Source organism: Corvus hawaiiensis, chromosome 4 (assembly GCF_020740725.1).
Source record: "Corvus hawaiiensis isolate bCorHaw1 chromosome 4, bCorHaw1.pri.cur, whole genome shotgun sequence".
Lineage (NCBI taxonomy): Eukaryota > Metazoa > Chordata > Aves > Passeriformes > Corvidae > Corvus > Corvus hawaiiensis.
The window spans coordinates 19,561,679-19,585,071 of record NC_063216.1 but is presented as its reverse complement, the minus strand read 5'-3'; the positions used below and the strand labels follow the sequence as shown (position 1 = coordinate 19,585,071).

The window sequence follows — 23,393 nt, the reverse complement described above, 5'->3', positions numbered from 1 at the left end:
CAACAAGGTCTACAGATCTGATTTGGAGCTGACAAGGCTACTCTGTTGAAAGCAGTGGAGTTATTTCCATGTAAGTGAGAGGAGAAACCAGGCAGTGTTTTGTCCTGTAGAGCTGAGGCACCACGACCAACACGGTTGTCTCCTGCTTTTTCTGCAGGACCACAGGTGACATTGCAGTGGCAGCAGCTGAAACTGAACCCAAATACTTAGATTTGACAGTAGAATGAAACATGTCTCAAAGAAGGCTCCAGCAACTCAGTCTTTCAGGCACTGGAGGAGTAACAAGCCATCGAGGCAGTGCTTTAACATACTGAGATGTTTCTGAGATAATGCCTTCTGAGAAAGAGATCAAATGAGAATCTGTTTTGCATGGCTGTGTTTTGAACCACTGCCTCCAAAATTGTGCAGCTCTTTCTTCCTTGTTTTTGCTCCAGATTGTACCAAGAGTGTCTCACATCGCATCGGGTGCTTCTTAGGAGCCCTTTCAACAGGAGCAGGATAATTGAGGCATCAAATTGCATCCTGTGGGAGTTCCAGGATTAGGCCACAGAGCAGGTCATGTTCTGTGTTCGAAAGGACAAAGAGCATTTTATGTTTTGTCTGTTCACTTAGCTATGAAATGGTGAATTTTGGCTTGAAATACCTATCATTTGCCTTAATCTTGTTCTCCTAGACTGCCACACCCCAAGTGGTTTTTGCTAGGATGGTGTATTATACTCATCATCTCCTGATGCAACAAATTGAATCACAGAGTGGTTTAGGTTGGAAGGGACCTTAAAAGATCATTTCTTTCAACACCCTGCCATGAGCCTTCCACTAGACCAGGTTGCTCAGACCCCCATCTAACCTGGCCTTGAACACTGCCAGCTTGTGTGGGAGCATGAACGTGGCATGAGGGACTAAACATCAAGGCTTCAGTATCTGGCCTTTTCAAACACTAGGCCTGAATACTCAGTGGGTTGGCTCTGGACTTCACTCTTTCCTTTGCACACAGTTCAAAGCAGGAAAACCACGATCCCTTTGGACCACTAAAGGACTGCCCTGGAGAATTTATCTTTTCCTCTTGTGCAGCAAGTTAAGCTTCTGCCTTTTACCCTGCCAGACCAGAGGCTGGTGGATAGTTATGGTAATTTTTGTGGCTGGTGAATTATCCTGGGGAAGAATTCTTGTACTGTTGCTATTATTTATTATTTGCTGAGTGTTGGCAACATGTTTCCATGCTGAAAAAGAGACTTTATGCAGAGAAACTTCTTTATCTGCATGTGCACATGTACATGAATATGCCCTCACTTCTGCCCTTTGATCCTTCTGGACTTGGGAGCCACAGCCCAAAAGCTCTGGGGCAGCTCCCTTTAAACTCAAGCTGGAATCCAATATGAGCATGAAAAATACAAGCTGCACATTAGTCTCTATTGTTTATTTTGATATTGAGGAACATTTATCTTAGCCTTTCCCTAAACATCCTCAGCAGTCTTCTGCTGAAGTAGGAAGAGCAGCACAAGGAATACCGCAAATACCAAGGTAATGTTATCTGTTTTTTCTACAGCAAACTTGGCGGATTTTGAAAGGATACCCACTGTGGCAAATTCAAGGCTTCAATAAAACCTTTTGATAATGAAAATAAGGAATGTCAGATATCAATAATGAGGCCAGATTCTGTGTTTTGTTGTGGCCATTTTAGACTGGGGCAGAAAAGGATCCATTCAGCTTTGCAGCAATGGAGTGTGAGAGAGAAAATCAGGGATGTACCCTCCCCTATAGCACTTGGACCAAGGGACTCGCCAGGGAGATACGGAGATGTGCTGGGAGCACATAGCTCCAGCTGCTAAAACAGCATGGAAGGCTGGGTCAAACTGTCTAGGGAGGCATCAGTAAGTGTTCAAGGACAGGTTGGATGGGGCTTTGAGCAACCTGGGACAGTGGAAGGTGTCCCTGCCCATGGCAGGGGGTTGGAATGAGATGATCTTTAAGGCTCCTTGCAACCCAAATCATTCTATGATTCATGAGTAATATTTTCTTTTTGCATCTCTTTGAATCTCAACTGACCCAGTAATTTCCAACTGAACCATACCTGGACATTGGGCTGTATGGAGAATCTGGCCATTGAACTGCTAATTAAACATTTCAGAAAACTTTTAACTTTGTTCATTCTGCCATTTACTGTCATGATAGGGCTGCTTGTGAACACTTGCTCCCTCCTCTTTGGGCAAACAGATGCATATGCAGCACATTATCAAAAGAGAGACAATTTAGGCCAGAAGACTGAGGAAAATATGATGATAATGATGAGACATATTTGCCTACTGAGTAGCATCAGTATTTAAAGAAGATGCTGTATTTGAAGCACTGAGGACTTTAACATTTAAAACCTTAGATCCCACACGTGAATGGTCACACCATATGCCCTAGCAAATTTTTCTCTCCCTGAATGTGCAATGTAGACAGCTCTGAGGAAGAAACCTCTGTCTCTGTTCCCTTTTGTAGGAGGACTTTGTATCCACGCTGGAAGTTGGCTCTGTTTGTGTTGGCCGGAGATAAAGCAGTCCCTTTGCATCCATCGGTGTGTTTGTTTTCACCTCTACCTATGCACGGGTACCACAGCGAATGTTTCTAAACAGCAGATTAATCAGAAAGCACGAGGCACAGCTGCAGCCAGACTGTGGTTTCTTCTCTCTCTCTTTGAGGCACAGAGCATTTGTAACCACTTTCCTGTCTTCACAGAGCTGCTGATGATCGCATCTTCTTGGAATTTGCTGCTTGTGCTGGCGCACAGCGACAGCAGAACCACGGCGGCCGCCGGGGGCTCGCTGATTGTCTCTCTTCTCCTGGGACTTGCCGGGGTCACTCCAGTTCCTGCGTCCAGGGAAGGGGAGCCCGGAGCGAGGGGTGTGTGATCTGGCTCCAACTAAACTCACGGAGGAGAGCAAAGTCGGGGTGGAAGGAAATGGAAGTGAAGGGGGACTCCGTCCCCCCTCCGTTCACCTCCTCCGCTGGAGGAAGTGAAACCCCACAAGGTGCTGAAACCCGCAGCGGCAGCTGATGGGCGACAGGGCGGGTGTGGGACATTTGGTCATTACCTCGCCACATCAAAGCTCCTGAGGAAAAAACACCGCATCCTGTGAAAACGGGAGGGCAATTCACCAGAGCGACAGTGCCTCTCCTACGGAGAGCCGGCACTTCTAACAAAAGGCAGCTGATCAGGGCAGGGGGGCCTGAATGCAGCTTAGGGAAGAAGTCTTGGCGTTGAACTTCTGATGAAGTCTTTGTGTGGCCTCCGAGGTCCATGGCCTCCTGACCTCTCCCTGAGCAGGGGGTGGTCGTGGGCTCCGACAGAAGCAGCAGCAGCAGAACACTCACGTAAAGTTTGCCTCTTGCCATCAGCACACTGGGTCGGGTCTCAGCTGGGATGAGTCCTTAGCCCCACTGGTGGGAGAGCTTTCCCAGTTCTCTCCAGGTGAGGATTTGGCTCATGTCCTGTGGTACTCATTCAGTAATAGCCAGTATTTGGAAAAGAATACCCTGAGGAGTTTCCCCTTTTCTGATGAAATCTCTCTGCCTCTAATCTGTCTATCTGTCGCTAATCTTGCCTGTCAGGATGTATCTCTCTATCATGCCGTTTAAAGCTGGAAGCTGGTCATCCTTTTTTATTTATTTTTTTCCTTTTTCCTCCCCCCCCTCCCCAATTGAGTTATATCCAGTCAAGAACACGTGTGCTTGCACTAGTGCTGCTCTCTGTTGGGAAGCTGCTGGGGGGGTGCAGGCTGTTGATACCCAGAGAAGAAACGAGGAGGTTAGACCCTGTGGACCACCTTTTGCAGCTCCTTCTGCCCGGGCTGCCTGTGTGACCTCCTCATGGGCTCTGCCGTGACTTGTGCAACCCACGGCCTCTGAAGAGCAGCAGCTTGAGGGAGGGAAGTGACTGCTCAGTTTTGCCCAGGCCTGCTCAGCCTTTAAAGTATGTTTTGCTTGTTTGCAGCCTCTTTAAGCACATGCAGCAGGGTGGGTGCCAGCCTCCTCATGCTGATCCATCAGCTGTTTTGGCCTGATGCTTCCAGGGAAGGAGTGCTGGAAATTATGCGGATCTCCCTGTCTCTCTGGCTGAAAACATCCCCTCCCCCGTGCCAGCATCCTTGCTTGAAAAGCTGTGTGGGTGTCAGATCTGGGACCCAATCCATTGACAGATAAACCTGGGATAGTAAATGATTTGTTTTCAGCCAGGCTAGCTCCCCCATTCATCTGACTCTGTCACAGCCTGAGATCTCACAGAGCTACAGCACAGTGGGCACAAGCAGCCAGAGCAAAGGAAGGAAGGAGAGGGCCATCACTTTTAATGGCTTCCCAGCTAAAAGTCATTTTATCTTGGCTGAGAAAACCACATCCTTGCTATTGCCTTTGTTCTGAATATCCTGAGTCCTGAATCTTGCTCCCACTTTTCATGCAGTCCCATCTGTCCTTTCCCATCCAGCTATGCTAGACACATCACTCTCCCTCAGCTCTGGATCTTCTGCCTCCTCACCTCAGACCTTCCGATGTGCAGTTCTCAGCCTTTCCCTAGTGAATTGCTCCCTGAAGGTTGATTATCATCATGGCTGACACAATTAATTGAAGCTGCACTGGCCAAATCTTCTACCAAAAGCATCCCCATGCTCTTAGAACAAGAGAATACTTGGTCCTACTGCACCAAGCAGGAGGACAGTATGAGTAATTAACGCTAAGAAACGAAACAGAAGGTTACAACTGAAAAAACCTGCCCAAACCCCAGGATATTGGGCTGAACACAGATCTGCTGCAAAAATAGTGTGTGTGTTTCCATCAGTATCCAGGGATGACATATATTGCTGAGAAGGGCAATGGGGAAATCAAGATGTAGCCCTAAACAGTACATGGGAGCTCCCTCCTGGAGGAAAAGGGGAGGCAGAACTAGGGGGAAAAATTATTCTCATGCTTCAAGAATTTTTTCTGGATTCCTTGGGGTGTGTCAGGCTCACAGCATGCCAGCAGCTGGAAAGTGCACACTGTGAATGCTCTCCTTTGCCATAACCTCCCACTGCTAATCGGACAAATAAAGGACCTTCACTTCATCTGACTTACTCAGTAGTGCTATTGGAATATCCCTCTTGAATTGTAAAGTCACTGCCCAAAGGGCTCTCAGCCTGGGGAAAAAGGTGTTGTCCACTAGATCAAAACACTGGGATCTCTTTTAGATGGGTACCTTTAGGTGTTGAGAACAGGAATGACTGAAGAAGGCATTCACTGCTGTTCCTCTTTATATTCCATTTCAGCCTTAATTCAGAATGATGGAAATGTGTCTGCCTGACTTAGGGGCAGATCCCAAGTCTGGATACTCATAGAAGATCCTCAAATTGGCTGCCTGCTGGCACTGGAAAACTTGTGATTTTTGTTAGCACCCGTGATCTCTAACACAAGCAGCAAAAGCAAATTGAAAAAAACCACAACCAAAACCACATTTAGTCTGAGAACTAAACAGATAAATAAAGAGCAGATTAAATGTAAAAAAATGTGCCAGGTCGAAATATCAGACAGATCTATGTCCTTTGCACATCAAAGGCTGCAATACCCTGAAAGGCAACAGCCACCCCAATTCTATTTAACCTTGGTAATGAGGAGAGGAATTCAGGTGTGACTTACGCAGGTGAGTTAAACCACAAACCAAAAGCTGTTCCACACTTGGAGTAAAGTGATTAGTAAAAACCCAAGTGCTGGAGGAGAGGCGCACAGGATCCACAGGGGTTTCACAGGTGGGTGCTGGTTCTTTCTGAAGTCCACGATCACTTGGAGCAGTGACAAGAGGATGGGAGCACTGAGGAGCTTCCTGACTGCATTCTTGAATCCTCCTAAAAAGACTTGCCTCCTCAGGATCGCTCTAATCTATAACCAGAGCACAGGAGGTATAGCTAAAGGATGCTAAAGGATGCTCAGGACAGATAAAAGGAGGAATTTCAGTTCAGGAATTTGTAAACAGAGGGCTGAGAAACAGAGTTAAGTATAAAGCTGAATCAGACTGAGGTCCTCCACAACTGCCTGCATGTGAGCAGGAGGCTCACAGGGTCACCACTCTCATTAGGGAGTGCATGACACCCTCTGTGTTTGTTCTTGTGTCCGTCCTTCCACGCACACCTTCCAGTTTAAGGAAGAGAGAGACCACATGCTAACACAGGCCCAATCCCAATGGTCTATGGCACTCCTGCCAACCCCAGCACCAACACTGCCGAGGAATGACCAGGCAGCAGAACCTGGGGCTGTGGTGTGCCAAAGTGACACTGCTGGGGTGTGTAATGGGCTGCACATGTGTTGTCTGCTTTGTGTGTGTGTGTGAGTGGGCATGAGACATGCCTCAGCCTTCATGGTTTTGAATGACTTTCTTCTGCTTTGGCCAGCATGGGAAGGCTGCCTCCCACTGCTCACCACAGCCTCTCCCCCCTCCCTGGCTGCTGCAAACCTTTCAGCTGCATCCATCGAACCCACGCGAATATTAAAGCTGTTAAATTGATGGGCTGAGTAAATAGGATTAGCTCCTTGTGCCCAAGGGGGGAGGCCACTGCTTGCACAGACTAATAGGGAGGCAGGGGGGAAGGCTGAGGAGGAGAGGGCTGCTTTCAAGCCAACAAGAATATGCTATCTGGGAGGTACACGGATAGCTTCCAATCTGCCCCTGATTGGATTAGACATGCTCCTAAATGTGAAGTGCCTATACAAGTCTGGGGCTTAGCTGGTGCCGGGCTGCTGAGAACCTGCCGAGGTGCTCCCCAAGGATTGCTGCCACCCCAGCAGGCCCTGGAGACGTCTGACTGTCAGGGGGCAGAAAGCCCCTGCTGCTGGGCCCTGTCTCGCCCACCGTCCCAGGCGTCGGATCTTTAACCCGCTCCCGTGAAAGCTGAGATCCTTTGCCTCCATCTGTTCACATGGGATGGCTTTACAATTCCCCTCTAACCTACCAAAGGGAAGCGTGAAGTGATCTCTTGCTGCCTGGTGGAAGGAAATCTCTCCCTCCCGCCATCTCCCCCTCCTCTTTTTTCTCTTCCAGATGAAGAATTTGAATGTCTTCATGATCTGTTTAAAATATAAAGTGAGTTCTTGACACATTTTTTGAAGCCGTGCTTGTCTTGGCATTGATTATTGTCACTAACAGTGATGTGAGCCAAATGCTTTCCTTTTTCCCCAAGATTTGGTAATATTTCCAAGAACTTTGGCTGCTTTTTTGCAAAGTTAGTTCCAGAACCAAAATACTAATAAAGAAGTTTACACCTAGCCTGTTATGTAGGATAGCAGGGAACGGCAGTGGCTTAGTTAGACCTTTCTTGGGTTTATAGAAGAATAGCTCCAAATATTTTTAATTGGAACAGAAAAAATCTGAGCAAAAATATTGTAGTTGCTGAACAGAGGAAAAGTGTACAACTGTGATAATTGGGGTTTATTCCATGGATATTGTCCTTTACTTATTTTCTAGTCACAGGGAAAATATTGGTGAGGACAATCTTTGTTTAACACCTATTTTGACAGTAGTTAGCCAGCACTCTGATGTCCATGCACTCACTCTAAATTAAACACTGTCCTTGTTTTTGAAACAGATGCTTGCCCTGATATTCTATAGAGGTAAAAGTTACACATTTTATTTTCTTTTTTCCTTATTTTTGTTTATTCTGGCTGGAGATAGCAGTAACTCACCCGTGAGGTCTAAGCTGCAACAATAATGTAGATTAATAGAAATAGCTGAGAAAAATACAGGAAGAACCATGAGCTCTGTAGCCTGATGCAAAAACTATTCCTGTTTTAGCCAGAGAGATAAAAAGGAACAAGGAAGTGGTTTCACCTCAAGAAGTGAGTTGTGGAGCCAGAATTCTGGTCCTGGTGCTGGTACTGACTCCTAACCTGCTGCTCTTGGTACTTATCCTGGTAAAGGCAGGTAAAAGTGTGAGGCAGGAATAGAGCAATGGGAACACCCGGAATGGAACTGCAGCATTTATCTCTGCAGGAAAGGTCTAGGCTTCCTTACCATCACCCAAAAGCTGACTGAGAAATACATCTAGACTTCAGGGGGACATTTGTGTCAGAATAATACCCAGCTATGAATACAGCTGTGATACATCACATAGATACTCTCAGTAAATGATGTCATAAATAGGATGCAAGAACATCCATCGGTGTTAGACACCCCGTTTCCCCCCAGCCCAGCCCACATGAACACCTGAGAACATTAATTATCTCCCTATTAATTTAGGAGTTGTGGTGACAACATGTTTGGTTGTGTTTCCCATTAGGCTTGGGGGTATCTTGAGGGGGCCTGATTGCATTATCTTGCATTGGAAATTGAATTGCTGTGTCCAGTGCCCTTGAACTACTGTGTAAATTAAAATTTCTGTCTAGCAGGCAATGGCATCCTTCACCTTCCCCTGGAATAACTGGATATTAACACACACTCTTCATAGGAGATGAAACTCCCCTTCTTTTCCATATTTGTATTAGGGTTAATTTTAACTGATAAGTTAATACAAGTGAATGCAGAAAATTGATGCTTTCTGTAAAATGTGTGTTCTTCAGCCCTCCCCAGCCAGCATCAGTCTTGGCCATCCTTCCCTATCTGTGTCACTCCCCTCAGTCTCACCCCCTGCAACAGATACATCACTCTACAGCAGGCAGAGGTGCATGCCTGCACAACAGGATGTTTGCTTACCCAAATTCCTCTGTGTGTTCCTGACACCATCAAGGCTCCCTGCTTCTTTCTGGACACTGAAACCACTGAATGCTCTGCTAGTTCCAAATCAACTTTCTGACTCCACCCAGCTTCTTCTGTTTTAGCAGAATTCCCATTTCTTTGCTTGAATAGCACCAAAAGGACCTTGAAGTTCCCCTGAGTTGACTCATTTTTCTTCCTTTTCTGGCCTCATTAAAGCTGTTCTTGATTTTATCACTTCTTCCTGCACTCCTGCACTTGAATGTTGTGTAATTATATCAGATAACCTATTCAAACAAAGGAAGGGGAAATTAGAGATGGAAAGGCTTCTTTAGATAGAGGAGACAAGCCCCACTCCCTTGGGAAGAGGGCAGGAAAGGACCATGCACTCCTCACTCACCCAAATGACATGGGGATCATGCCTCCCTTGAGATCCAGCTACACTTTCAGACCTCACTGCTAGGAAGAATTCCCTGATCCTTTACTTAACAGTTCCACTGCTTATTTCCTTGGCCCACATCTAGTTTTGCCCTTCACCACTCAAAATAATTTCTAAAGGTTCATTTTTCACATTTTGTTGTTAAGAAAAGTGACACCACGTAGGGTTAAATGACTGCTGGATACCCACAGTACTTAAGACAGATAGGGATCTCTTGGACACTTAAATTTGCTCATTGAAATCCCAGAAAAGATGTCCTAAAATTCATTCCCAAAACTCACCAAGTACCACCTTAATTAAACATCTGAATTAGCCTTTCTGCCCCCATGTCTTTAGTGTGGCTGAGCCCCAAACTGTAGCTCATATGCAGTTGATATAAGGCTTGTGCTATGCACGAAAGTCACTGACTTCCTCAGCTGGGTCTCAGGCTTCCTGCCATTCATTTTGGGAGGTTTAGGATTCAAGCAGCCATTCAAGCAGTCTGCTCTTTGCTCAGCCACACTGAGGTGACCTCAGGACATGGCACTGCTCTCCACCAGGTGGCTGAAAGGTCCAGCACAGCCTGGCCAAGTCCCCCCTGGTTGTTGAGTCACTCTTGGCTGGCTCTGTGGATCCCTGCCAGGGCCACCTGAACTGCTCCTGCTCTCCTGGCCAGGCACTGCTGCCTCCTGCTCCTCAGCCTTCACATTCCACACTGCTGCAAGCACGTGAACAATGCACGGCATCCCTCGGGTTGTTCCCACCCGGCCTCCCGGCTTTTACTGGAAATGAAAGCCTTTGCTGGAGGAGGAAATCCTTGGAGATCCAAGTACAGGTTCCCTCGACTGGCTGCTGTTAAGAATAAAAGATCTGAGAACTATTTCCATTCCCAGTTGCGCAACACAAAGCAAGCCACTTAACCTTTCCATGCCTTATTTTCCCTCTGGATGAACTGAGACGTAGTATGCCACATTTTTTGGGGAATGCTGTGGTGTAATACCAGGGGAGGCCTTCAGATGCCTCTGAAGGCTGCAACTGACCCATACATAAGCTGGCTGCCATCCTATGGGCTATGAAAGACCCACAAGAGGGATGGAGCAGCTCTGCTGTGAGGAAAGGCTGAGAGGATTGGGATTGTTCAGCCTGGAGAGGAGAAGGCTTTGGGTGACTTTATTGTGGTCGTCAGTACCAGAAAGGAGCCTACAGGAAAGATGGAGAGAGACTATTGACAAGGGCCTGGAGTGACAGGGCAAGGGGCAATGGCTTCATTCAAAGTATGTTTAGTTTAGATATAAAGAAGAAATTGTTCCCTGTGAGGGTGGTAAGGCCCTGGCACAGGTTGCCCAGAGAAGCTGTGGCTTCTCCATCCCTGGAAGTGTCCATGGCCAGGTTGGATGGGGCTCTGAGCAACCTGGGATAGTAGGAGGTGTTCCTGCCCATGGCAGGGGGTTGGAACTGGACAATCTTTAAGGTTACTTCCAACTTAAACCATTCTATGATTCTGTGACTCTGTGTCTATTTTGCCCTTATCACCCTGGAGTCTCTCAGCATTGAATGCTTTCCAAATTCCACCCTCCTGCTGAGTAGCTTGATTTCTGAGTATTTTCTCCCAGATGTTTGAGAATCTTATTTTTGCTGAACAGTATTTCCAGCTCCCTCTGTACTGTCTGTCCATCCCCACCACTGTGCAGTTGTATAATATGCCAACATTTTGATCTTCTTACTCATGTCAGCTAGCAATTACTTGCAGGAGTTTCAGCAGCTCAATCTGTCTCTCCATTTTCATTCTGTACTGTTAAGAGCCTTGTAGTACTGTTTATCCCCCCCACACCTCTTTATAGATACAGATAAAACTGATTTTAACAGCAGTCCAACTCTGACCTCTATCAGACTCCTGTACACTCTCAGACCTACCCCTTGCACAGCAACTTTCAGTTCCCTCTACATATCTGGCTCCCCAGCTAGGCTGAATTTAGTATTCACATTTCATTTCAAGGCTCTGCCTCTCCTGCATCTTTGTTCATTAATTAAGTGAACAGGCTTGGACAGGTTTATCTAAAAGGCTGAGGCTTTGAAATTTGTCCTTCTATTATGAGTTTTGCATGATTTTAAAGCTCACAGGTGAGGCTTTCTTTGGGATTTGTCAAGGAGAAATAGGCCCACACAGCGTTTCCTATAGCTAGCCAAAATGCAGAGGGACTGGTTTTATGGGTACATATTCTCACTGCAAGAGGCAGCAAGACAGAGAGAGTGTTCACAGAATCACAGAATCATTTAGGCTGGAAAAGATCTCCCAAGATCATCGAGTCCAACCTGTGACCAATCACCACCATGTCAACCAGACCAGAGCACTGAGTCTTGAACACCTCCGGGGATGGTGACTCCACCACCCACTGGGCAGCCTGTTCCAATGCTCAGAAACCCTTTCAGTGAAGAAAATATCCAGCCTGAATCTCCCCTGGCACAGCTTGAAGCCATTTCCCCTTGTCCTGTCCCTTGCTCCCTAGGAGCAGAGCCTGACCCGCCCTTGGCTGCACCCTCCTGTCAGGAAGCTGTGGAGAGCAAGCTGGTCCCCCCTGGGCCTCCTTTCTCCAGGCTGAACCCCTCCAGCTCATGTTCAGCAGCTGTTGTTGAGAACCCCCAGGTCCTTTTCATCTGAGACAGAGTTCTAGGATGGGTATCCATGGGATGGATAAGTTTGCAGTGCAACTGCACCTCCCCAGCAAATACACACATCTACGCTTGCTTCACTCCGTGACGAAGAAGCAAAACTGCATTGCCGTCCCAGAGGGTGCTCTGGGATAACAGCAGGACACAGCAGATTGCAGCCGGGTGTGATGGAAGCTCAAGCTCAGCCCTTTCGATAAGGTCTTCCATCCCTGCAGGAGTTGTTCCTCCGCTGCTCTGCCCCTGGACTGGAAGCACACAAAGCAGTGTCCGGCTGGCTGAGGCTGTGGCAGAACTCAGGGAGCAGGGACGGTGCCGGTTCCCGTCGTTCGTGCGGATGCTGCGGGAGGCAGTGCCCGGCGGGACGGTACCCAGCAGAGGGCAGCGGTGCCCGCGCTACCGCAGCCGCCCTACCCGCGCCTTTCCCCCACACTAACCCCCCCAAAAAACACCCTGCATTGCCTCTAGGCTGGCAAACAGCCCGCACGTGTAAACCTGCTCTCCTTCCCTTTGCAGCTGTAATCTCGACCACCCAAGCATCGACATCTGCCAGCGCTTGCTGACCACCAGCTGGGGTCATGGCTCATGGCTGTACAATCACAACATCACGGAATGGCCTGGTTTAGAAAGGACCTTAGAGATCATCTCATTCCAATCCCCTGCCGTGGGCAGGGACACCTTCTGCTAGACCAAGTTGCTCAGAGCCCCATCTAACCCGGCTTAAGTCCTCCTGTCACTTGAACAGCCAAGTGTAAGAAAGCTCTAGGATGGAAGAAGATACAGTGGGAGTACTTCTAAATGCTATCCCCCCTTCTGGGAAAATTGGTTTTCTCAGGGTAAAAAATAAAACTGTGACCTAGTGGTTAATTTACATGCAGAGGAGTCAGGAGTCAATTTTTATGTGGTTTGAACCGGTTCATTCATATCTAATTAAAACAGTAAGGGGAGGACGGCTCATTTTATGCTCAGTTAATCAAAAGACTGCAGAAGCTACTTCTTTTCCTCTGGGGATATTGATAACTGTGGGATTCAGCCCTATTGAATTAGGTTGGTTAAACTGTTCCTCTCCAAAATCCCTGAAGCTTAAATCTACTTGAAGTCTTATTCCAACCCTGAAATACATCTGATGCCAGCCCTCAAACCCATCTATATTTTGGCACGTTACAGATGACTGTCCCTGCCTGGGTTAGAAGGGACCTTAAAGATCATCCAGTTCCCACCCCCCTACCATGGGCAGGGACAGCTCCCATTATCCCAGGTTGCTCCAAGCCCCATCCAACCTGGCCTTGGACGGGGCAGCCACAGCTTCTCTGGGCAACCTGTGCCAGGGCCTCCCCACCCTCACAGGGAAGAATTTCTTCCTAATATCCAATCTAAACCTACTCTCTGTCAGTTTGAAATAGACATATCAATACATATCAATATTGGGATATTCAGAACTTGGCTAGAGAAGACTCTGAAAAAAATTTTTGAGACAGAAATTAGCTCATCTCTAAGTGGGGATTTGGACTTCACAGACGTCTGTGAACCTCAGTTATTCTGTCACTTTCTGAATTTATGGCTCAGACCCTACTATTCAGGTGTATGCTAGATATTCCATGCAGGAAGGAGGTGGTGAGAAGGACCTTCAGCCCTTCCCACCCTTTCTGTCCAGTCTCCTTGGGCTCACAGTGTAGCCAAGTAAGCACTGAAATCCACTTCCCTGTTAAACAGCTCTGCCTTTTGTGATCCTCTTCCAGGACAGGGAACTCAAGGTGCTCCTTCATAAAATACTGACATGTTGCTATTCTTATTCTCCTGGAGCTGGACTTGATGATCCTTGTGAGTCCTTTCCAACTCAGGATATTCTATGTTTCTATGATTCTAGTTGGATGGGAACCATATGTCATGTTGTAAATGAGGATCTTGGGGTGCTTCTACAAATCTTCAAGGATGAGTTGTCTTGCCAGACAGGCCAGCAGTAATTTCCTATTGACAGAAGCAAAAAAAAAAAATCAAGATCTTAGGGTCTTATAATGACAAATTGTCATTTCTTATAACCTATAACACAGAACAATAAATCCTTAATCACTGGTAAAACTTTGTCTTCAGAAAGATGAAAAAAAAACAACTTTAGAGGTGCCCAACTTGTCTGTTTCTTCTAATGATACCATCTGGGCTTATAAAGGGGATTTTCCTTCCCTATAAAACTGACCTCACTTATAAAGACAATCACATGCAAAGCAGCAGAAGTGATCAGTAGACCGAAGTAAACTGATTAACTGAACTGATGAAAAACGGGCTCTAAATTTCACTATATTTTCTTAAAAGCTGCTTGTCACAAGCATATGCCAACAGCTTAGTAGAAATAGTTACAGAATCACAGGACCTCCTTCTGCTTTCCCATCAGAGCAGTTCTGAAGTAATTCCACTGAAGTGAGCAGAGTTACACTGATGTGAGATCACAATCAGTCAGAAATGGAAAATTCCTAATAGCTTATCCAGTTCATAACCCTAGGGCCAGGGTACAGTTATTCCTTGCACTAAAACCGCATTTAATTCTTCTAAATATGAATAGTGGAAAATGGTGCTTAGGAGGTGTTTTGGTCACTTGGTGGGGTTTCTTTAATTCCTCATCCAATTTCTCTTCTTGGGAAAATCTTTGTTTTTGACTGAAAGCCAAAACCTTAGCTACATTGCCCAATAAATGAAATATGGAACAAAATGGATATGCCATGTTATGAGAGTGTAATTCTGGGCGCCTCATGTGCCCGTCCTCCACCCTGTGCTGGTTGTGCATTCTCATTAGGCTGGTGACACATGGAGGCTTTAGACAACTTAATGTAAAGACCAAGCAACAGGGCAATGCCAGACACATTGGGGTGTCACCTCCAGGGCTCTCCAGCAGAATTCCTTGTGTGTAGCATTGGGTTAACCCATGGCACAGCATCTATCCTTTTGTCAGAAGCATTTCTGCTTTCCAGTGAAATGTCTAAACATTCTGTAGCAGGAAGATCTTCCTCGGTGGATCCACTCTTCTGTGAGATCTGCTCTGTTCGAAACAGCTTTTCCTGCCAAAGAACAATTTCAATAGAAACATTTTAATCAGACCTCGTGGTAAAGAAGTTTCAAACAAAAAATAAACTTCTTTTTTTTTTTTTATCCTAGTAATACCTAATTATATCTATTTGGTTGTTTTCAGGCACAATAGCATTGCTGATGTGTCTGACACAGGAACACTGAATTTGGAGAATGTCCCTTTACTCTCTCCTTGCTTGCTTAGCACCAGAGGTGTTTCCCAAGAGCCATTTCTGTAGAGGCACCTGGGGCATCCCATGGTTGGTGTGCATTGCTTCCTGCATGTAAAGGGGTCCATACTAGCTGCTCTGGAAAAAGCTTAGATGCTAAACAAGGTTTCAAAAATAAGTTTTTATGAAAAAACCATTTGTCTTCCACCTTTAAAAGCTGGGGTCTAAAAGCAATCTGCTTGTGCAAGTCCTTGCTGAAGCGTGTGAGATAAATGTGACAGTAAATCACACAAGCCACTAAACAGAGCCTGATACCATTTCCCTGTGAACGAAAAGCAGTAAGAAATCTCACAGCTGCTGTTCCTGCCCTTCAGCAACTTTTAATTTTTATTGATTGACATGACACCTACGCGTCACATCATCCACAAGAGGCATCAGGTCTGTTTCAGGAAAGGCAAATTATTTGGTATTGTCAACAGCTGGCAGAGGCCACCAGGAACTGCTTCTTCATTCATTTGTTTTTCTCAGACACCTATAAAGAGCTGTCATCACATATCAAACGAAGCAAGTATCGGGCAGCATGTGTGTCTCAATGCTGGCACACAGCCTCCATCGCTGGGAGGCATGAACTGAGGCATGTCAGCCATGGCAAGTGAGCAAAGCGGGGACAAAGTGAGTCCTGGGGCAGTTTGGGGCACCTCAATATAAGAAAAATATAAAGTTATTAGAGAGTGTCCAAGAGAGGGCTACAAAGATGCTGAAGGGTCTGGAGGTGAAGCTACACAAGGAGCACTTGGTCTGTTCAGCTGGAGGAGACTGAGGTCAGAGCTCACAGCAGTTCTGCAGCTTCCTCACCTGGGGAAGAGGAGGGGCAGGCCCTGATCTCTGCTCTGTGTGACCAGGGACAGGACCTGAGGGAACGGCTGGAGCTGTGTCAGGGGAGAGTTAGGCTGGATATGAAGAAAAAGTTCTTCTCCTAGAGGATAGTGGGGTACTGAATAGACTCCCCCAGGAATGGTCACAGCCCCAAGGCTGCCAGAGCTCCAGGAATGCTTGGACATAGTTCTCAGGCACAGGGTGAGATTGTTGGGGTGTCTGTGCAGGGTCAGGAGTTGGACTGAATGATCTTTGAGAGTCCCTTCCAGTTATGGATATTCTGTGATTCTAAAGTGAGTTCAAGCACAAACTTTTCAGAGTTGGTTGCCTTCAAAAATCACTGTTGCGGTGGATGGAATAGCAAAAGGACATGGTGAAGAGTTTGGACCTTCTGAGACCAGGTACTCTGCCTCAGGAGAAGCTATCTGTGCTGAAGGCTGTTGCCTCAGTGAGGCTAATACTTGCACTTCACTGCGAACTGATGTGCAAAAGGACTTTGCATGATTGCAAAGTATTATTTGCCCTGAGATAAACTGGGCTGTGAGACATATGATGCTCTCTTTACCTATGCAGATTCCTGATTAACAGTTGTGGAAGTACTGCCATGTGTGAGCAGGATGACCAGGATATCCCTTGATATGCATAAAAGAGGCATATGAAAAAAAGTTTTGCAATGTGCGTGCAAGCCATTTTGGCCAATATTAAAGCCAAAAAGCCACATGAAATACTGCATCTCCTCACTGATGCATGGTGCTGCAGTAGTGAAGAATGAAGCATTTCACTGGGGTAACAGGGAGCTGGAGGTGAGCGAAATACATTTTCCACACTGGAACGTGGTCAAGATAGTGGGTAAATGCCACTGCTGCTGAGGAAGGACCTCAGACATTTCTGAAACCATCACTGGTTGGGAGTTTGGTTTCTCATTTGTGTCCCAAACCCAGCAGCTTGAGCAGCACAGTCCCCCTTAGCACCCCTTGACTCAGCCCTGACTCAGAGGGAAGAATTCTGCCCACTGAGTCACCAGCCCAGCCTCCTCCAGCTCTGCCTCCTTCTTCTGGTGATCCACTCAAGCCCAAACCTGTGCAGCAGATGGGAGCTGACAGGGCTGAGCCTCGAGCAGGATGGATGGCACAGAACAAAGCCTTGGCAGTGCCAACACATCCAGGTGACCCACAGGAGAGCTGTGTTTAGGAGGTCTGCTGTGGGATTTATGGGAGGGACACCATGCTCACCTCAAGGAGAGCTCACTCTGGATGTTCACTCTGCTCTCTGGGGCCTCCACAAACATGGCCTGTGTGCTTTGGACAGATTGCTGAGTCCAAGCTCATGCCCTGCAAGGGCAGGACTGAAGAGCCTGAGGAATGTTACTGTCTCCCACCCACCACCTCTGGAAATGTCTGAGCCTCCCAGAAAAGATGAGAAAAAGCACAAAACGCACGCTGTGTTTGATCTGGACTGTGCTTAGCCTATCTCTTTTCCTTGAAACTATACTCAACTCATTTTGGGGTAGTGAGAAGGGAGCTTTCACTAGAAATAGAAGATCTATAATTAACACATGGTCCTAACACAGAATTGCAGCAGCCTCTCAAAGTTAGTAAACTTTGCTTGGAAGTGCATTCCAAGTTTTATCAGATTTCTCTCATCTGCAGAAACAGAACTTTCTAAATCTGTTGTACTTGCATGTCCAACAGACTGGACCCAGTTACATACTTTAGTTTTATGATTAAAAAAATCCTCCACTGACACACATCATGCATATGTAAGTAATTTGAAGTCTTCAAGTACTAACCCTTCCCAGCCTGAAGCAGGGGCAAATTCCTTCTCTCTTCTCACAAGCCTGCTACCATTATGCAAGCTTTCATTCTGAAACCCAAACTCATGTGAAAAACACCCAGGTTAGTGAATCTGAAACACAGCCTAAGCAACCCAAATGAAAATGTTGTGTGTCTGTTAACCCATTCTTTGTTTCTCCTCTCAGGGGCAGGCTGCTTATTCTCCCAGCAACCCAGCTCATCCTGCCATTTATGAAGTTTTCTGCAGGTACAATGCCCTGCACACTTGAACCTGTATAACCTGTATCTTTCCATGTCTCCAAGGAGGAATGTGGCTGAAGTTCAGCAAGGGCAAATGCCGGATTCTGCACCTGGGGAGGAATAACCCCAGGCACCAGCACAGGCTGGGGGTGACCTGCTGGCCAGCAGCTCTGCTGAGAAGGACCTGGAGGTCCTGGTGGACAACAGGCTGTCTGTGAGCCAGCAGTGACCTGAGGGACAAGAAGGCCAGGGCTGTCCTGGGGTGCACTGGGAAGAGCAGTGGCAGCAGGTCAGGAAGTGATCCTGCCCCTCTGCCCGGCCCTGGGAGGCACATGTGGAGTGCTGTGTCCAGTCCTGGCATCCTCAGGACAGGAGGGACAGGGAGGTCCTAGAGAGGGGCCAGCGGAGGCTGCAGAGATGATTTAGTGCCGGAAACATCCCTGACAGGGAAAGGCTGAGGGAGCTGGGGCTGTTCAGCCTGGAGAGGAGCCCCAGCTGAGAGGGGCCCTCAGCCCTGTGTGTCCCTGTGTGCAGGGAGGGCTCCGAGCAGGGCCCAGGCTCTGCTCTGGGGGGCCCAGCCATGGCACCAGAGGAACGGGCAGGGACTGATCCCAGGAAGTTCCACCTGGACAGGAGGCAGAACTTCTGTCCTGTGCAGTGACCGAGCACTGAACAGATTATCCAGAGAGGGTGTGAAGTCTCCCTCACTCAGGATATTCCAGAACCATCTGGACACAATCCTGTGCCCTGTGCTCTGGGATGGCCCTGCTGGAGCAGGGAGGTGAGACCATATGACCCTCTGTGGTCCCTTCCAACCTGACCCATCCTGGGATTCTGTGATTCTGTAGAATGAAGTTTCCTTGATCTTCACAACTATTTTTTCTGTATTTCTCAATGTATGGCCACGAGCAGTGACCTCAAATCCTGCAAGTGGTGCTTTGCTACCCAGCTCCCCTCAGGCCCAATGCTTCTGCTGCTGCTGCGTGGTGATCTCCACATGAGAAAGCTTGTGGGACAAGTTTCAAGTGATGGAAGATGAAGAATAAAGTGGGGTTGAAGCCTGCAGTAGTCCAGAGTCTAAGAGAATCCAGGAAGATTGAAAACAGAGTATCACAGCAGTAGAAGGAACAATAGTCTGACCACAGAATAGGATGAAAGAAACATCAGATCTATTAAAGAATTAATCAATATTTCTGCCTTTAGTTTTTCGCACACATAAAATTAATAGAATAATATTTACTTTTTAATCTCTTGTAGTATTGTGATTAAAAATTGCTTATGGTTTTTAAAGCCCTATGGAGTATGTGGTATTCAGAGATACAGGTGGGAAAGACTGCCAACATACATTAATATCCAGAGAGAAGACAAGGAAATGAAAGCACAGGTATTAAAGGTGCCAGAAAGAACTAAAGATGGAAGCAGGAAGGAACAAAGATTATCAGAGATATCTAACTGCTGGACAAGAAAGGGAGGGGAGGAATATGACATGGAAAAGATAAAGGAAAGATAAGTTCTCATGAAGATAAATGGACAGAAAAAGAACAGTAACAAATATGAATAAAGAGAAAAAACAGTGAGGAAAGAACTGATGAAGATGAAAGCACTGGTTTCCCTTAGTAGGACTGGTTACCATGTAAGTACCAGCAAGTGGGCTGCACATGAGAAGGAGAGGGCAGAAAACAGAAAAATGGAAGAAGCAGGAAAGCAGATTAACAGGGAAAAAGATGTAAGCTGAGCCTAACATTTTAATGATGTTTAAAAATTATTTTGTCAGTAGCTGTGGTTTTCTTTGGGGAACCAATATTTTTTGTTAAAAAGAATTCCCCACAAAAATCTTCAGTGTTGGTCAAAAAGAAGAACATAAAACCTAAGCTTGGTAACCCAAAACCTTTCTGCATTATACTTAAAACTTCCATGTTTTTAGAGTTTTTAATGAAAACTTGATGTTTCTGTGGGAAAATCATCACTTCCCAGACACATCTATTTTTAGGCCTGTGTTCTCAATTAGCCTGGTACTCATTCGAAGCAGCACAGCAACAGGGTGTGTCAAAGGGTTACAAGGGAGCCTGCCTGGCATTAAAAACCCACACCAGTGACTTTATGGTAGCTGTCAGCCAGCCTTTCTTTTTCTCTCTGCATCCCAGAAGAGAAGTATGAGGTGTCAGATATTCTGGTGAGAACTTCTCATGGCACAGGATCATGATGAAAAGTGAAAGTGAACTCCAGAATCACAATGTAAAAGAATCATAGCATCATGGAATGGGCTGGGTTGGAAAGGACCTTAAAAGCCCATCCAGTTCCACCCCCTGCCATGGGCAGGGACACCTCCCATTATCCCAGGTTGCTCCAAGCCCTGTCCAAACTGGCCTTGGACACTTCCAGGGATGGGGCAGCCACAGCTTCTCTGGGCAACCTGTGCCAGGGCCTCCCCCCTCACACGGAACAATTTCTTCTTCATAGCCAATCTATCCCTGCCCTGTGTCAGTAGGAAGCCATTCCCCCTTGTCCTGGCATTCCACACCCTTGCCAAGAGTCTCTCTCCATCTTTTCAGTAGGTTCCCTTCAGGTACAAACCCACAATTGGGTCACCCCAAGGCTGAACAATCCCAATTCCCTCAGCCTTTCCTCACAGCAGAGCTACTCCATCCCTCTGATCCCCTTGGTGTCCCTCCTCTGGACTCATTCCTTAATGAAGCTGAATTCTGAATTGCACTTTGGATATGTGATTGATCCCAGCATCATCCATAAGTAATCCTTTTGCTTCTGCCTTTACATATCTGAACCATCAGCTAAACTTGCTCTGGGAGAGAACTTGTAATGGCTCTGTCAGAACAGACAACTGCAGTACTAAATGTGAATAAGTCACAGGAGCAGAAATTTGTCCTAGTGGCACTGTTCCCACTTACAAGCTTTGTGCTCGAGGGGATGAGAAAAGCTGTCCAGATGATCCTGGGAAAGTTTGTACACACAGCGACTCAGCCAGCAAAGTGCTGGGCGTAGCACGCTGCCCACAAGTGGGTGTTCAGCCTCGGAACAGGTTGAATCCTGGATCCATGGACCTGCTCCAGCATCTGCTTCACCTTGTTGACCAGAACAAAGCAGCCCTCCAAGGGGCAGAAGGGCACCATGCAAGAAATGAGCCACCAAAGGGCTCTAGAATGTTTTGGTGGACACTGTGTATCTCTTCTGCCCTGCAATTGAGTGTTCAGAGAGAGATGGGTCCAGCATCTCTCTCACCCCACTGACTGCCCCGAACCTCTTCACTGGGCAGCCCCCAAGCTCTCTGGCAGTGCCAGGAAGATCACAACCAGCAGTTCCCTGCTGTGATGGAAACCCAGAGACTGCTTCTCTGAGCTTCACCGACCTGGCACAAGGGAGCTCTTGTATCTGTCATCACTGGTGTTGCTATGGCCACGGCACACAGGTATAAACCTTGCCCAGGGGACATTGTTACAGGAGCGCAGGGTGCAGCCCAGGAACCAGTACTGCTTTACTGACATGATTTATCTCCGTGACCCGTCCAGGTCTCTGGAGTTTATTCATTCAGTTGCTTTTGCAGGAAGTCTCCTTACGATAGAGCCCTCAGTGCATTTAGTAATATTTTACATCTATATTGGGCTCTGTGCATTCCAAGTGCAATACAAACTCATTCATCTTATCTTTTTATCTCATGACAGTTGCCTGCAGTGCTGAGTTAGTTTGATCCCAGCCTCACAGGCTTTTCAACAGTGGAATTGTTACCTGACTAATTATCCGTCTAAGTCACAATGAGGGACTGGTGGCTGGGCTCCACTCTCAGTTTTAACCAGCAGCTCCTGCCACTCCAGTGAGAGGGCTCTCAGTCTTTCTGCTGCTGAAGAGAGGGAATAGAAAATCTTGGAGGTGATTTTCATTTTGTTTGTTTTCATTAAGAGGGTGTTCACTAGGGGTAAAAATGTTTTCAGAAATGGAAATACACTTGCCATTGATCCATGGGAAACACAATCAAGCACCTCTGTTTTAATTTTACTCACAGGAGATGAGGCTAACATAGCTTGTATTGCTCCTGTCCTTTCTCCATTTGTTGGCTTCAAAATAATGCACAAATTCAGTGTGAAGTCTGTGGCCATGCCTTTAGAGATTATTTATGTTAAACTGGTAGGTCACTGGTTGCAAATAAGGGATAGTATTTCCATAGCAGGCACTCTTGCATGCTGCATGCAGCTCAGGTCACTCAAGTCCAATACTGATGAACCCAGACTACAGGAGCTGCGAAAAGGATTTCAATGAAGGTGTACAAGGAGTGGCTGCAAAGGATGGGAGAAAAATTAGCAAAATGTTCAAAATTATCAAAAAGAAGTAGGTTCTAAAAGTTACAACCATCACAAGGTGATAATTTTCAAAAACTGAAATGAGTTAGCTCTATCAAAGGAAATTAAGACAAATGGAACAAGTGATCTCACACTTAAAACACAACAGAAAGTGGCTTATTTAGCTTTTTTTTAGCCTAGGGAAAAAATGTCAGCAGGTATATTACTTTTTCAGGTTAAATATGTGATTTGAAACTGGTTTTTAATATTAATGCTGACCACTGGCATAACAGATATGAGTAAAAAAATTGCTCCAAGCTTAAGTTTTCAAAACTTAGTTTACCCTGAGGAATGGAAAAACACACAGGAAGGATCTCTCACTGCGCATCATCTCTCCCATCATGTTGGCTGCCTTCAGGACTCTGCTTCATTGCAGCAAAATGAAACAGATCAGCACCATAGTTACTGTTTTTTAAGTGACTTCCAAGAATTTTCTTATCAGGATTAAAATGAAGCAAATTACATAATGCTGTGGAGCCTGGATCTAGCGACTCTTAAGGCTGCCAGAAACATCAGCTATATGATACAGATGGGCTGTGTTAGGTGAGACTGACATACACATTTAGAAAATGCATTAGAAGTTGGTTTTTTTTTCTGAGAGGTCTCTTGCAACCTGCTACCCCCAGTTTTTGCTACCTCAGGCTTCACTCATAGACTTGGAAAGTTGTTCACCAGGAATTTTATGTTCAATTAATGTATTAAAAATTCCTTAAAACTTGTCAAGCTACTTTTTGCATAGAATCATTAATGATCTGGGTTGGAAGGGACCTTAAAGATCACTTTGTTGCAATCCCCTTCCATGGGCAGGGACACCTTCCACTACTCCCAGGTTGCTCAGAGCCCCATCCAGCCTGGCCTTGAACACTGCCAGGGATGGGGCAGCCACAGCTTCTCTGGGCAGCCTGTGCCAGGGCCTCCCCACCCTCACAGGGAAGAATTTCTTCCCAATATCCAAGCTAAACCTGCTCTCTGTCAGTTTAAATCCATTCCCCCTTGTCCTGCCACTACTGTTCCTGATGAAGAGTCCCTCTCCAACTTCCCTATAGCCCCTTCAGATGCTGGAAGGTGCCCTGAGGTTTCCACACAACCTTCTCCTCTCCAGGCTGAACAGCCCAAAGTCTCCAAGCCTAT

The 23,393-nt window shown here is 46.5% G+C and overlaps 1 long non-coding RNA gene across 1 annotated transcript in view; it reads right to left on the bottom strand.

Moving 5' to 3' along the window:
* Positions 1 to 13,106: 13,106 nt before the first annotated feature.
* LOC125325453 overlaps positions 13,107 to 23,393 on the bottom strand; it is a 28,833-nt gene continuing 18,546 nt past the window's right edge. The window contains exons 3-4 of the long non-coding RNA XR_007203340.1: positions 14,646 to 14,827; positions 13,107 to 13,745 (exon numbers count right to left, since the gene is read on the bottom strand). This is a non-coding gene — a long non-coding RNA (uncharacterized LOC125325453). The remainder of the gene's footprint in view (positions 13,746 to 14,645; positions 14,828 to 23,393) is intronic.